The sequence below is a fragment of the Arachis stenosperma genome, chromosome 4 (genome assembly GCF_014773155.1).
Source record: "Arachis stenosperma cultivar V10309 chromosome 4, arast.V10309.gnm1.PFL2, whole genome shotgun sequence".
Lineage (NCBI taxonomy): Eukaryota > Viridiplantae > Streptophyta > Magnoliopsida > Fabales > Fabaceae > Arachis > Arachis stenosperma.
Genome location: NC_080380.1, coordinates 52432090 through 52448813, shown reverse-complemented (window position 1 = coordinate 52448813; position 16724 = coordinate 52432090).

The following is a 16724-nucleotide window of genomic DNA, read 5'->3' as shown; positions in this document are numbered from 1 at the left end:
CTAGGAGAATCAATAACACTATCTGGATTCTGAGTTCCTAAAGAAGCCAATCATTCTGAATTTCAAAGGATAGAGTGAGATGCCAAAACTATTCAGAGGCAAAAAGCTAAAAGCCCTGCTCATCTAATTAATACTGATCTTCATAGATGTTTTTGGAATTCATTGCATATTCTCTTCTTTTTATCTTATTTGGTTTTCAGTTGCTTGGGGACAAGCAACAATTTAAGTTTGGTGTTGTGATGAGCGGATAATTTATACGCTTTTTGGCATTGTTTTTAGTATGTTTTTAGTATGTTTTAGTTAGTTTTTATTATATTTTTATTAGTTTTTAGTTAAAATTCACTTTTCTGCACTTTACTATGAGTTTGTGTGTTTTTCTGTGAATTCAGGTATTTTCTGGCTGAAATTGAGGGACCTGAGCAAAAATCTGATTCAGAGGCTGAAAAGGACTGCAGATGTTGTTGGATTCTGACCTCCCTGCACTCGAAGTGGATTTTCTGGAGCTACAGAAGCCCAATTGGCGCGATCTCAATGGCGTTGGAAAGTAGACATCCTGAGCTTTTCAGCAATGTATAATGGTCTATACTTTGCCCGAGATTTGATGGCCCAAACTGGCGTTCCAAATCAGCTCAAAACTGCCCGGCGTTAAACGCCGGAACTGGCACAAGAATGGGAGTTAAACGCCCAAACTGGCACAAAAGCTGGCGTTTAACTCCAAGAAAAGTCTCTACACATGAAAGCTTCAATGCTCAGCCCAAGCACACACCAAGTGGGCCCGGATGTGGATTTTTATGTCATTTACTCATTTCTGTAAACCCTAGGCTACTAGTTCTCTACAAATAGGACCTTTTGCTATTGTATTTTCATCTTTTGATCATTTTTCGACCTTAGGATCATCTTCGGATGTCTAGTTCTTAGATCATGGGGGCTGGCCATTCGGCCATGCCTAGACCTTGTTCTTATGTATTTTCAACGGTGAAGTTTCTACACACCATAGATTAAGGTGTGGAGCTCTGCTGTACCTCGAGTATTAATGCAATTACTATTGTTCTTCAATTCAATTCAGCTTGTTCTTATTACAAGATATTCATTCGCACTCAAAAACTTGATGAATGTGATGATTATGTGACGCTCATCATCATTCTCACTTATGAACGCGTGCCTAACAACCACTCCTGTTCTACAAGCAAACAAGGCTTGAATGTTTATCTCTTGGATTCCTTAATCGGAATCTTCGTGGTATAAGCTAGAATTGATGGCGACATTCAAGAGAATCCGGAAGGTCTAAACCTTGTCTGTGGTATTCTGAGTAGGATTCAATGATTGAATGACTGTGACGAGCTTGAAACTCCTAAAGGCTGGGCGTTAGTGACAGACGCAAAAGAATCAATGGATTCTATTCCACCTTATTGAGAACCGACAGATGATTAGCCGTGCCGTGACAGGGTGCGTTGAACATTTTCATTGAGAGGACGAGACTGTAGCCATTGACAACGGTGATACCCAATATACAGCTTGCCATGGAAAGGAGTAAGAAGGATTGGATGAAGACAGTAGGAAAGCAGAGAGACGGAAGGGACAAAGCATCTCCATTCGCTTGTCTGAAGTTCTCACCAATGAATTACATAAGTATCTCTATCCTTGTTTTATGCTTTATTCGTATATCACCCATAACCATTTGAATTCGCCTGACTAAGATTTACAAGGTGACCATAGCTTGCTTCATACCAACAATCTCCGTGGGATCGACCCTTACTCGCGTAAGGTTTATTACTTGGACGACCCAGTGCACTTGCTGGTTAGTTGTGCGAAGTTGTGATAAAGAGTTGAGATTGCAATTGAGCATACCATGTTGATGGCGCCATTGATGATCACAATTTCGTGCACCACCAGCTTTTCCCAAGAGGCCAGGCTGTCTCTAGGTTATGAGTTCAACCATATACTTGCTCTGTCTCTTACAGTAAAAGGGAAAAGCATAAGTTTGTAAACCTTGGGATCAACTCCATTGGTCTTAACAGTGTCACAGATTTACAAAAATTCAGCCAAAAACTGATGAGGATCTTCCAATGGAAATCCATGAAACTTGCAATTCTGTTGCAGTAGAGAAACTAATTGAGGCTTAAGCTCAAAGTTGTTTGCTCCAATGGCAGGAATAGAGATGCTTCTCCCGTAGAAGTCGGGAGTTGGTGCAGTAAAGTCACCAAGCACCTTCCTTGCATTGTTGGCATTGTTGTTATTTTCGGCTGCCATGTCTTCTTCTTTTTCAAAAATTTCTGTCAGGTCCTCTCCAGAGAGTTGTGCTTTAGCTTCTCTTAGCTTCTTATTCAGAGTCCTTTCAGGTTCAGGATCAGCTTCAACAAGAATGCCTTTATCTTTGTTCCTACTCATATGAAAGAGAAGAAAATAAAGAAGGTATGGAATCCTCTATGTCACAGTATAGAGATTTTTTGATGTGTCAGAGGGAAAAAAATAGAAGGATGAGGTAGAGAGAAGAATTCGAACTTATAGAGAGAGAGGGAGTCCGAATTATTAAGAGAGGAGGAGTATTAGTGATTAAATAGAAGGAGATGAGATAGAGAGTTTTCGAAAATTAAAAAGATTTTTGAAAAAGTGGTTTGTGATTTTCGAAAATTGGGAGTGGAAAAGTGGTTAGGTGGTTTTGAAAAAAAATGAGAAATAGTGAAAATATTTGAAAATCAATTTTTGAAAAGATAAGAAGTTAGAAAAGATTTTTGAAATCAAAATTAAAAAAAAAATGTGATTTGCAAAAGATATGATTTGAAAAAAAAAAGATATGATTGAAAGGATATGATTGAAAAAGAATTTTAAAAAATTGATTTTTAAAATTGCTGACTTGACTAACAAGAAATTAAAAGATATGATTCTAAAATTCAAATATTGAACCTTTCTTAACAAGAAAATAACAAACTTGAAATTTTTGAATCACAACATAAATTGTTAGCAAGAATTTTCGAAAATATTAAAAGAAAAATGAAAAAGATTTTATTTTGAAAAAGATATGATTGATAAGAGAGGATATGAAAAAGATAAGATTTTGAAAAATTAGTTTTAAAACTTGAAAAATTGAAAAAGATTTGAATTGAAAAGAAAACTACCTCCTTAGTGCTATCCCGGCATTAAACGCCCAGAATGGTATCCATTCTGGCGTTTAACGCCCACTTGTCTACCTTCTTGGGCGTTAAACGCCCAGTCAGGTACCCTGGCTGGCGTTAAAACGCCATAATATTCTTCCTTACTGGGCGTTTTGAATGCCCAGCTTTTCTCTGTGATTCCTCTGCTGTATGTTCTGAATCTTCAATTCTCTGTATTACTGACTTGAAAAGACATAATTTTGAATTTTTTTTGAATTTTTAATTATGAGAGAGAAAAATAATACAATGAAATTAAACATGAAAAACTAAGATCAAAACAAGGAATACATGCAAGAACACTTTGAATGTCAAGATGAACACCAAGAACACTTTGAAGATTATGATGAACATCAAGAACATATTTTTGAAAATTTTTAAGAAAAGAAAGATATGCAAGACACCAAACTTGGAAGTTTTCATACTAGAGACACTAGCAATTTGAGAATGCATATGAGAAACAACAAAAGACACAAAACAAGAGAATTTAAAGATCAGACAAAGAAAATCATCAAGAACAACTTGAAGATCAATGAAGAACACAAGAACACATTTTCGAAAAATGCAAGAAAAATAGAAATATGCAATTGACACCAAACTTAAAATTTGACATTAGACTCAAACAAGAAACACAAAAATATTTTTGATTTTTTGATTTTATAAAGTTTTTTGTATTTTTTCGAAAATTATTTTGAAAAAGAAAACAAGAAACTCAAAATTTTTAATAAGAATTCCAAGAATCATGTAATATTAGTCTAAAGCTTCAATCTAAAAAAAATTAGACATGGTCAACCAAGCTTCAGCAGGACATTACATACAACAGCCAAATTGATGGGAATCAACTAGCTCCTGTGATGATAAAAGCATCATCTGAAATTCTAGAATTCATTCTTAAAAATTCTGAAGGACAAAATAAAAAGAAAAATACATAATCTAAGAAACAAGATGAACCGTCAGTTGTCTAAACTCGAACAATCCCCGGCAACGGCGCCAAAAACTTGGTACATAAAAATCGTGATACACAACTTCGTGCAGCTGACCAGCAAGTGCACTGGGTCGTCCAAGTAATACCTTACGTGAGTAAGGGTCAATCCCACGGAGATTGTCGGCTTGAAGCAAGCTATGGTCATCTTGTAAATCTCAGTCAGGCGGATTCAAATGGTTATGGGGTTTTGATAATTAAAAGAACGAAATAGAACATAAAATAGGATAGAAATACTTATGCAATTCATTGGTGGGAATTTCAGATAAGCGTATGAAGATGCTTTGTTCCCTCTGAGCCTCTGCTTTCCTACTGCCTTCATCCAATCATTCATACTCCCTTCCATGGCAAGCTGTATGTAGGTGGATGACCGTTGTCAATGGCTACCATGCATCCTCTCAGTGAAAATGGTACTCTACGATTTACCGCATGGCTAATCAGCTGTCGGTTCCCGATCGTGTCAGAATAAAATCCATTGATCCTTTTGCGCACTGTCACTGCACCCCACAGTCGCGAGTTTGAAGCTCGCCACAGTCATCCTATCCCAGATCCTACTCGAAATACCACAGAAAAGGTTTAGACTTTCCATCTAAAGAATACTACCAATTGATTCTAGCTTATAACACGAAGACTCTGATCGCACGGAATGGAAGGCTCTGTTGTCAGGAGAGGCAACCATGCATCGTGGACCAGGAGGCCAAGAGATACACACTCAAGCTCTCGTAGATATAACGGAGGTGGTTGTTAGGCACGCGTTCATAAGGGAGGATGATGATGAGTGTAAGAGATCATCACATCCATCAGGTTTAAGTACGAGTGAATATCTTACAACAAGAATAAGCTTGAATTGAATAGAAAACAATAGTAATTGCATTAATTCATAAGGAACAGCAGAGTCCCACACCTTAATCTATGATGTGTAGAAACTCCACCATTGAAAATATATAAGAACAAGGTCTAGGCATGGCTCAGCCATGCCTCCCAAATAGCATGAAACAATCAAAAAAGGGTTCAAAGACCTGATCCTAAGATCAAAGATAATCAAAAGATGAAAATACAATAGTAAAAGGTCCTATTTATAGTGAACTGGTAACCTAGGGTTTACATAAATAACTAAATGGTGCAGAAAACCACTTTTGGGGCCCACTTGGTGTGTGCTTGGGCTGAGCATTAAAGCTTCGACGTGCATAGGCTTTTCTTGGAGTTAAACGCCAACTCTGGTGCTAGTTTGGGCATTTTACGCCAGAATTTTTATGCTGACTTGGAACGCCATTTTGGGCCATCAAATATCGGGCAAAGTATGGACTATTATACATTTCTGGAAAGCCCAAGATGTCTACATTCCAAAGCAATTGAGAACGCGCTAATTGGGCTACTGTAGCTCCAGAAAATCCATTTCGAGTGCAGGGAGGTCAGAGTCCAACAGCATCTGCAACCCTTTTTTAGCCTCTCAATCAGATTTTTACTCAGGTCCCTCAATTTCAACCAGAAAATACCTGAAATCACAAAAAAACACATAAACTCATAGTAAAGTCCAAATATGTGATTTTTGCATAAAAACTAATAATTATATACAAAAAACTAACTAAATCATACTAAAAACTACCTAAAAACAATGCCAAACGGCGTATAAATTATCCGCTCATTGATGAGCGGATCATTTATACGCCTTTTGGCATTGTTTTTAGGTAGTTTTTAGTAAGTTCAAGCTACTTTTAGGGATGTTTTTCTTAGTTTTTATGTTAAATTCACATTTCTGGACTTTACTATGAGTTTGTGTGTTTTTCTGTGATTTCAGGTAATTTCTGGCTGAAATTGAGGGATTTGAGCAAAACTCTGAAAAAGGCTGACAAAAGGACTGCTGATGCTGTTCGAATCTGACCTCCCTGCACTCGAAATGGATTTTCTGGAGCTACAGAACTCCAATTAGCGCGCTCTCAACGGCGCTGGAAAGTATAATAGTCCATACTTTATTCGGAAATTGACGACGTAACTTGGCGTTGAACGCCAAGTTCATGCTGCTGTCTGGAGTTAAACGCCAGAAAAACGTCATGATCCGGAGTTGAACGCCCAAAACACGTCATAACTCGGAGTTCAACTCCAAGAGAAGCCTCAGCTCGTGGATTGATCAAGCTCAGCCCAAGCATACACCAAGTGGGCCCCGGAAGTGGATTTATGCATCAATTACTTACTCATGTAAACCCTAGGAGCTAGTTTATTATAAATAGAATGATTTATTAATGTATAAGACATCTTTGGTCTCAGTTTTATTTTATTCTTCATCCTAAGAGGCTATTGATCACGTTTTAGGGGGCTGGCCATTCGGCCATGCCTGAACCTTTTACTTATGTATTTTCAACGGTGGAGTTTCTGCACACCATAGATTAAGGGTGTGGAGCTCTGCTGTACCTCAAGTTTCAATACAATTATTATTACTTTCTATTCAACTCTCTTTTATTCTTATTCCAAGATATACGTTGCACAACACTTTGATGAATGTGATGATCCGTGACACTCATCATCATTCTCACCTATGAACGCGCGTGATTGACAACCACTTCCGTTCTACTTTAGGCCGGGCGCATATCTCTTAGATTCTCCAAAAGAATCTTCGTGGTATAAGTTAGATAGATGGCGGCATTCATGAGGATCCGGAAAGTCTAAACCTTATCTATGGTATTCCGAGTAGGATTCTAGGATTGAATGACTGTGACGAGCTTCAAACTCCTGAAGGCTGGGCGTGCTGACAAACGCAAAAGAATCAAGGGATTCTATTCCAACCTGATTGAGAACCGACAGATGATTAGCCGTGCTGTGACAGAGCATAGGACCATTTTCACTGAGAGGATGGGATGTAGCCATTGACAACGGTGATGCCCTACATACAGCTTGCCATGGAAAGGAGTAAGAAGGATTGGATGAATGTAATAAGAAAGTAGAGATTCAAGAGAAGCACAGCATCTCCATACGCCTATCTGAAATTCCCACTATTGATTTACATAAGTATTTCTATCTTATTTTATTTTCTATTTATTATTAATTTTCGAAACCTATAACCATTTAATCTGCCTAACTGAGATTTACAAGGTGACCATAGCTTGCTTCATACCAACAATCTCTGTGGGATCGACCCTTACTCGCGTAAGGTTTATTACTTGGACGACCCAGTACACTTGCTGGTTAGTTGAACGGAGTTGTGAATTCAAATAGAGCCAATTATTAAATTTCATACAAGTACAAAGAGCATAGATCACAATTTCGTCCACCAAGTTTTTGGCGCCGTTGCCGGGGATTGTTCGAGTATGGACAACTGACGGTTCATCTTGTTGCTCAGATTAGGTAATTTTCTTTTCAAAAATCTTTTTCAAAATTTTTCTTTTATTTTTCGTTTTTCTAAACTTTATTTTCGAAAAAATTAATAAAAATTCAAAAAATTCGTAAAATCATAAAAATAAAAAATTTATTTTGTGTTTCTTGTTTGAGTCTTGAGTCAAGTTTTAAGTTTGGTGTCAATTGCATGCTTTAAAAAATTTTCTTGCATTTTTTCGAAAAACCCATGCATTCATAGTGTTCTTCATGATCTTCAAGTTGTTCTTGACAAGTCTTCTTGTTTGATCTTGATGATTTCTTGTTTTGTATTGTGTATTGTTTTTCATGTGCATTTTTGCATTCATATTTTCCATGCATTAAAGATTTCTAAGTTTGGTGCCTTGCATGTTTTCTTTGCATCAAAAATTTTTCAAAATTATGTTCTTGATGTTCATCATGATCTTCAAAGTGTTCTTGGTGTTCATCTTGACATTCATAGCATTCTTGCATGCATTCATTGTTTTGATCTAAAAATTTCATGCATAAAGTAGTTTTGTTGTTTTTCTCTCTCATAATTAAAAATTCAAAAATCAAAAAAAAAATAAAATATCTTTTCCTTATTTCCCTCCAAAATTTCGAAATTTTGGGTTGACTTGGTCAAAAATTTTCAAAATTAGTTGTTTCTTACAAGTCAAGTCAAAATTTCAATTTTAAAAAATCTTATCTTTTCAAAATCTTTTTTCAAAATCATATCTTTTTCAATTTTTTTTATTTATTTTCGAAAATTTCAAATTATTTTCAAAATCTTTTCCTTATCTTTACATCATATTTTCGAAAATTCACTAATAATTAATGTGATTGGTTCAAAAATTTGAAGTTTGTTACTTTCTTGTTAAGAAAGGTTCAATCTTTAAGTTCTAGAATCTTATCTTGTAGTTTCTTGTTAGTGAAGTAAATAATTTCAAAATTTTTGAATTAAATCTTTTTATCTTTTATTCTTATCTTTTTTTTTTCTTTTTCAAAATTTGATTTCAAAATATCTTATCTAACTTCTTATCTTCTTATCTTTTTCAAATTTGATTTTAAAATCCTTTTCAATCAACCAACTAACTTTTTGTTTGTTTCTTATCTCTTTCAAAACCACCTAACTACTTTTCCCTCTTCTATTTTCGAAAAATATCTCTCTCTTTTCAAAAATTCTTTTTAATTAATTAATTGTTTCAAATTTTAATTTCAACTACATTTTATCTCTAATTTTCGAAAATTACTAACCTCTTTTTCAAAATTATTTTCGAAATTCCCTTCTCTTTTCTTCTTCTATTTAATTATTTAATTACTAACACTTCTCTCCACCTCTCTTCATCCAAAAATCCGAATCTCCCTCTTCATTCTTCTACCCCTTTCTTCTTCTACTAACACAAAGGAATCTCTATACTGTGACATAGAGGATTCCTCTTTCTTTTCTTGTTTTCTTCTCTTTCATATGAGCAGGAACAAGGATAAAGGCACTCTTGTTGAAATTGATCCGGAACCTGAAAGGACTCTGAAGAAAAAATTAAGAGAAGCTAAATTACAACAATCCAGAAACAACCTTTCAGAAATTTTCGAACAAGAGAAGGAGATGGCAGCTGAAAATAATAATAATGTAAGGAGAATGCTTGGTGACTTCACAAAGCCAACATCCAAGTTTGATGGAAGAAGCATCTCCATCCCTGCCATTGGAGCCAATAACTTTGAGCTGAAACCTCAGCTAGTTGCCTTAATGCAACAAAACTGCAAGTTTTATGGACTTCCATCTGAAGATCCTTACCAGTTTTTAACTGAGTTCTTGCAGATCTGTGAGACTGTAAAGACGAATGGAGTTGATCCTGAAGTCTACAGACTCATGCTTTTCCCTTTTGCTGTAAGAGACAGAGCTAGAATATGGTTGGATTCACAACCTAAGGATAGCCTGGACTCCTGGGATAAGCTGGTCACTACCTTCCTGGATAAATTCTTTCCTCCTCAAAAGCTGAGCAAGCTGAGAGTGGATGTTCAAACCTTCAAACAAAAAGATGGTGAATCCCTCTATGAAGCTTGGGAAAGATACAAGCAGCTGACCAAAAGATGTCCATCTGACATGTTTTCAGAATGGACCTTATTAGATATATTCTATTATGGTCTCTCTGAATTTTCAAAAATGTCATTGGATCATTCTGCAGGTGGATCTATTCACCTGAAGAAAACGCCTGAAGAGGCTCAAGAACTCATTGACATGGTTGCGAATAACCAGTTCATGTACACTTCTGAGAGGAATTCCGTGAACAATGGGATGCCTCAGAAGAAAGGAGTTCTTGAAATTGATACTCTGAATGCCACATTGGCTCAGAACAAAGTGTTGACTCAACAGGTCAACATGATCTCTCAGAATCTGAATGGATGGCAACATGCATCCAACAGTACTAGGGAGGCAGCTTCTGAAGAAGCTTATGATCCTGAGAATCCTGCCATGGCAGAGGTTAATTACATGGGTGAACCTTATGGAAACACCTATAACTCATCATGGAGAAATCATCCAAATTTCTCATGGAAGGATCAACAAAAACCTCAACAAGGTTTTAACAATGGTGGACGCAATAGGCTGGGCAATAGTAAGCCATATCCATCATCTTCTCAGCAACAGACAGAGAATTCTGAACAAAACACTTCCAATTTAGCCAATGTAGTCTCTGATCTGTCAAAGGCCACCTTCAGTTTCATGAGTGAAACAAGATCCTCCATTAGAAATTTGGAGGCACAAGTGGGCCAGCTGAGTAAGAAAGTCATTGAAACTCCTCCCAGTACTCTCCCAAGCAATACAGAAGAGAATCCAAAAGGAGAATGCAAAGCCATTGACATAGTCAAAATGGCCGAATGCACAAGGGAGGAGGAGGACGAAAATCCTAGTGAGGAAGACCTCCTGGGACGTCCCTCAAGCAAGAAGGAGTTTCCTATTAAGGATCCAGAGGAATCTGAGGCTCATACAGAGACCATAGAGATTCCCTTAAACCTCCTTCTGCCATTCATGAGCTCTGAAGACTATTCATCCTCTGAAGAGGATGAAGATGTAACTGGAGAGCAAGTTGCTCAATATTTAGGAGCTATCATGAAGCTGAATGCCAAGTTGTTTGGTAATGAGACTTGGGAAAGTGAACCTCCCTTGCTCATTAATGAACTGGATACTTGGATTCAGAAAATTCTACCTCAAAAGAAACAAGATCCTGGCAAGTTCTTAATACCTTGTACCATAGGCACCATGATCTTTGAAAAAGCTCTGTGTGATCTGGGGTCAGGGATAAATCTTATGCCACTCTCTGTAATGGAGAAGCTGGGGATCATTTAGGTACAACCTGCCTTGTTCTCATTACAACTGGCAGACAAGTCATTAAGACAAGCCTATGGAATAGTAGAGGACGTGCTAGTAAAGGTTGAACGCCTTTACATCCCTGCTGATTTCATAATCTTAGACACTAGGAAGGAAGAGGATGACTGCATCATCCTTGGAAGACCTTTCCTAGCCACAGCAGGAGCTGTGATAGATGTCAACAGAGGTGAGTTAGTCCTTCAATTGAATGGGGACTACCTTGTGTTTAAGGCACATGGCCATCCCTCTGTGACAAAAGAGAGTAAGCATGAAGAGCTTCTCTCAGTTCAGAGTCAAGAAGAGCCCCCACAGTCAAACTCTAAGTTTGGTGTTGTGAGGCCACAACCAAACTCTAAGTTTGGTGTTAAGATCCCATATCCAAACTCTAAGTTTGGTGTGGACAACTATACAACATTGACCTGATCACCTTGTGGCTACATGAGAGCCACTGTCAAGCTATTGACATTAAAGAAGCGCTTGTTGGGAGGCAACCCAATTTTATTTATTTAATTTTTATTTTATTGTTATTTTGTGTTTTATTAGGTACATGATCATGAGGAGTCACGAAAAAATCATAAAAATTAAAAACAGAATCAAAAACAGCAGAAGAAAAAAATTTCACCCTGGAGGACGCACAGGCTGGCGTTCAACGCCAGTAAGATGCATCTGGCTGGCGTTCAACGCCAGAACAGAGCACCATTCTGGCGCTGAACGCCAGAAACAAGCAACATTCTGGCGCTGAACACCAGGAATGTGCTCAGAGAGGAAAAACTGGCGCTAAACGCCAGTAACAGGCATGAAACTGGCGTTCAACGCCAGAAACATGCTTTACATGGGCATTGAACGCCCAGAACGTGCACCAATGGGCGTTTAAACGCCAGAATGCTGCACGAAGGCATTTTACATGCCTATTTGGTGCAGGGATGGAATTCCTTGACACCTTAGGATCTGTGGACCCCACAGGATCCCCACCTAACATATTCCCACCTTACCTTTTAATCCTAATCACACTCTCCTAATCCAAATCCACTCTTCCCCATGTCACACTTCCTAACACCCTTCACCAATCACCTCAATTCTTCTTCCCATTACCCCATTCACCACTCACATCTATCCACTCTTCCCCATAAACCCCACCTACCTTCAAAAATTCAAACCAATTTCCCTCCCATTCCCACCCAAATGGCCGAACATACCTCCCCCCCTTTCCCTATAAATACCCTTCCATTCTACTTCATTTTCACACAACACAACCCCTTCTTCTTCACCTAAACCGAACCTACCTCTCTCCCTCTCTACCATATTTTCTTCTTCTTCTTCTCTTCTTTCTTTTATTGCTCGAGGGCGAGCAATATTTTAAGTTTGGTGTGGTAAAAAGCATAAGCTTTTTTTGTTTTTCCATTACCAATGGCACCTAAGGCCGGAGTATCCTCTAGAAAAGGAAAAGGGAAGACAAAAGCTTCCACCTCCGAGTCATGGGAGATGGAAAGATTCATCTCCAAGAGCCATCAAGACCACTTCTATGATGTTGTGGCAAAGAAGAAGGTGATCCCTGAGGTCCCTTTCAAGCTCAAGAAAAATGAGTATCCGGAGATCCGACATGAAGTCCGAAAAAGAGGTTGGGAAGTCTTAACCAACCCCATGCAACAAGTCGGAATCTTAATGGTTCAAGAGTTCTATGCCAATGCATGGATCACTAGAAACCATGATCAAGGAATGAACCCGAGTCCAAAGAACTATCTCACAATGGTTCGGGGGAAAATACTTGGATTTCAGTCCGGAAAATGTAAGGTTGGCGTTTCACTTGCCCATGATGCAAGGAGATGAACGCCCCTACACTAGAAGGGTCAACTTTGATCAAAGGTTGGACCAAGTCCTTATGGACATTTGTGTGGAAGGAGCTCAATGGAAGAGAGACTCCAAAGGCAAGCCAGTCCAACTAAGAAGACTGGACCTCAAGCCTATAGCTAGAGGATGGTTGGAGTTCATTCAACGCTCCATCATTCCTACTAGCAACCGATCTGAAGTTACTGTGGATCGGGCCATCATGATTCATGGCATCATGATTGGAGAGGAAGTAGAAGTTCATGAGGTCATCTCCAATGAAATCTACAAAATAGCCGACAAGCCCTCACCTATGGCACGGCTAGCTTTTCCTCACCTTATTTGCCATCTATGTTACTCAGCTGGAGTTATCATAGAAGGAGACATCTCTATTGAAGAGGATAAGCCCATCACCAAGAAGAGGATGGAGCAAGTAAGAGAAGCCCCTCACGGTTCTCAAGAGGTGCATGAGGAAGCCCATCATCAAGAAATCCCTGAGATGCCTCAAGGGATGCACTTTCCTCCAAACAACTATTGGGAGCAACTCAACACTTCCTTAGAAGGTTTGAGCAATAATGTGGAACAATTAAGGGTGGAACATCATGAGCACTCCATCATTCTCCAAGAAATCTGAGAAGATCAAAGAGCAATGAGGGAGGAGCAACAAAGGCAAGGAAGGGACATAGAAGAGCTAAAGAACATCATTGGTCCTTCAAGAAGAAGATGCCACTAGAGGTGGATTCATTCCTTGTTCTTTACTTCTTTCTGCTTTTCGGTTTTTAATATTGTGTTTATCTATGTTTTGTGTCTTTATTTCATGATCATTAGTATGTAACCATGCCTTAAAGCTTTGAATAAATTCCATTAATCCTTCACTTCTCTTAAAAGAAAAATGTTTTAATTCAAAAGAACAAGAAGTACATAAATTTCGAAAATAGCTCTTGAATTTAGTTTAATTATATTGATGTGGTGACAATACTTTTCTTTTCTGAATGAATGCTTGAACAGTGCATATGTCTTTTGATCTTGTTGTTAATGAATGTTAAAATTGTTGGCTCTTGAAAGAATGATGAACAAAGAGAAATGTTATTGATGATCTGAAAAATCATGAAATTGATTCTTGAAGCAAGAAAAAGCAGTGAAAATTAAAAAGCTTGCGAAAAAAAGAAAAAAAAATTGGCGAAAAAAAATAGAAAGAAAAAGAAAAAGCAAGCAGAAAAAGCCAGTAGCCCTTAAAACCAAAAGGCAAGGGTAAAAAGGATCCAAGGCTTTGAGCATCAATGGATAGGAGGGCCCAAGGAAATAAAATCCAGGCCTAAGCGGCTAAACCAAGCTGTCCCTAACCATGTGCTTGTGTCATGAAGGTCCAAGTGAAAAGCTTGAGACTGAGTGGTTAAAGTCGTGATCCAAAGCAAAAGAGTGTGCTTAAGAGCTCTGGACACCACTAACTGGGGACTTTAGCAAAGCTAAGTCACAATCTGAAAAGGTTCACCCAGTTATGTGTCTGTGGCATTTGTGTATCCGGTGGTAATACTGGAAAACAAAGTGCTTAGGGCCACAGCCAAGACTCATTAGTAGCTGTGTTCAAGAATCAACATGCTCAACTAGGAAAGTCAATAACACTATCCGAAATTCTAAATTCCTAGAGAAACCAATCATTCTAAACTTCAAGTTGAAAAAGTGAGATGCCAAAACTGTTCAGAAGCAAAAAGCTACAAGTCCCGCTCATCTAATTATAATTAACATTCATTGATATTCTGGAATTTATAGTATATTCTCTTCTTTTTATCCTATTTGATTTTCAGTTGCTTGGGGACAAGCAACAATTTAAGTTTGGTGTTGTGATGAGCGGATAATTTATACGCTTTTTAGCATTGTTTTTAGGTAGTTTTTAGTAAGTTCAAGCTACTTTTAGGGATGTTTTCCTTAGTTTTTATGTTAAATTCACATTTCTGGACTTTACTATGAGTTTGTGTGTTTTTCTGTGATTTCAGGTAATTTCTGGCTGAAATTGAGGGATTTGAGCAAAACTCTGAAAAAGGCTGACAAAAGGACTGCTGATGCTGTTGGAATCTGACCTCCCTGCACTCGAAATGGATTTTCTGGAGCTACAGAACTTCAATTGGCACGCTCTTAATGGCGTTGGAAAGTAGACATCCAGGGCTTTCCAGCAATATATAATAGTCCATACTTTATTCGGAAATTGATGACGTAACTTGGCGTTGAACGCCAAGTTCATGCTGCTGTCTGGAGTTAAACGCCAGAAAAACGTCATGATCCGGAGTTGAACGCCCAAAACACGTCATAACTCGGAGTTCAACTCCAAGAGAAGCCTCAGCTCGTGGATTGATCAAGCTCAGCCCAAGCATACACCAAGTGAGCCCCGGAAGTGGATTTATGCATCAATTACTTACTCATGTAAACCCTAGGAGCTAGTTTATTATAAATAGGATGATTTATTAATGTATAAGACATCTTTGGTCTCAGTTTTGTTTTATTCTTCATCCTAAGAGGCTATTGATCACGTTTTAGGGGGCTGGCCATTCGGCCATGCCTGAACCTTTTACTTATGTATTTTCAACGGTGGAGTTTCTGCACACCATAGATTAAGGGTGTGGAACTCTGCTGTACCTCAAGTTTCAATACAATTATTATTACTTTCTATTCAACTCTCTTTTATTCTTATTCCAAGATATACGTTGCACAACACTTTGATGAATGTGATGATCCGTGACACTCATCATCATTCTCACCTATGAACGCGCGTGATTGACAACCACTTCCGTTCTACTTTAGGCCGGGCGCATATCTCTTAGATTCTCCAAAAGAATCTTCGTGGTATAAGTTAGATAGATGGCGGCATTCATGAGGATCCGGAAAGTCTAAACCTTGTCTATGGTATTCCGAGTAGGATTCTAGGATTGAATGACTGTGACGAGCTTCAAACTTCTGAAGGCTGGGCGTGATGACAAACGCAAAAGAATCAAGGGATTCTATTCCAACCTGATTGAGAACCGACAGATGATTAGCCGTGCTGTGACAGAGCATAGGACCATTTTCACTGAGAGGATGGGATGTAGCCATTGACAACGGTGATGCCCTACATACAGCTTGCCATGGAAAGGAGTAAGAAGGATTGGATGAATGTAATAAGAAAGTAGAGATTCAAGAGGAGCACAGCATCTCCATACGCCTATCTGAAATTCCCACTATTGATTTACATAAGTATTTCTATCTTATTTTATTTTCTATTTATTATTAATTTTCAAAACCTATAACCATTTAATCTGCCTAACTGAGATTTACAAGGTGACCATAGCTTGCTTCATACCAACAATCTCTGTGGGATCGACCCTTACTCGCGTAAGGTTTATTACTTGGATGACCCAGTACACTTGCTGGTTAGTTGAACGGAGTTGTGAATTCAAATAGAGCCAATTATTAAATTTCATACAAGTACAAAGAGCATAGATCACAATTTCGTCCACCACTCATCCCTAGGCCTCCGGTAACCTTCTTGTTGATCTCTATGCTCCAAGCTGGATAAACAAAGTCTCAAATGACCCTTGTAGTAACCCAACATTGCCCGAAAATCACCCAATTGTACTTCACACCATGCTTGAGCTCCAATTCTTGAATTGGTTTTCTTGAAGAGCCTTGGACTCATTTGGCAACTCACACTCCTTCCTCCACCATGTACCAACCCAAGAAGGACCTTGAGTTGGTAGTCCGTCTCCAAGATATATACCATATTGGTGGGGGCCAATAAAGCTCATAGATGAAATTGCCACCCACTCAATATGTTCTTGGTTGTCAACTCCTTCATCACCAACTTCCTCTTCCTCCTCTTCCGCATCACTCACATCATAACATGGAGGTTGTGAGAAGTCTACCTCTATGTCGCTCTCAAACTCAATGGGAAGAGGCTCATTAGGGTCATTAAGGGGAATGACCAAGGAGGACAAAAAATCATGGATGATAGAATCCTCATCTTGATCAATCTCCCTCAACTCCTCCTTTCTCTCCTACAGTTCACCTACTTCACTTTCTTCCTCTTGTTGCATTTGAAGCTTTAACC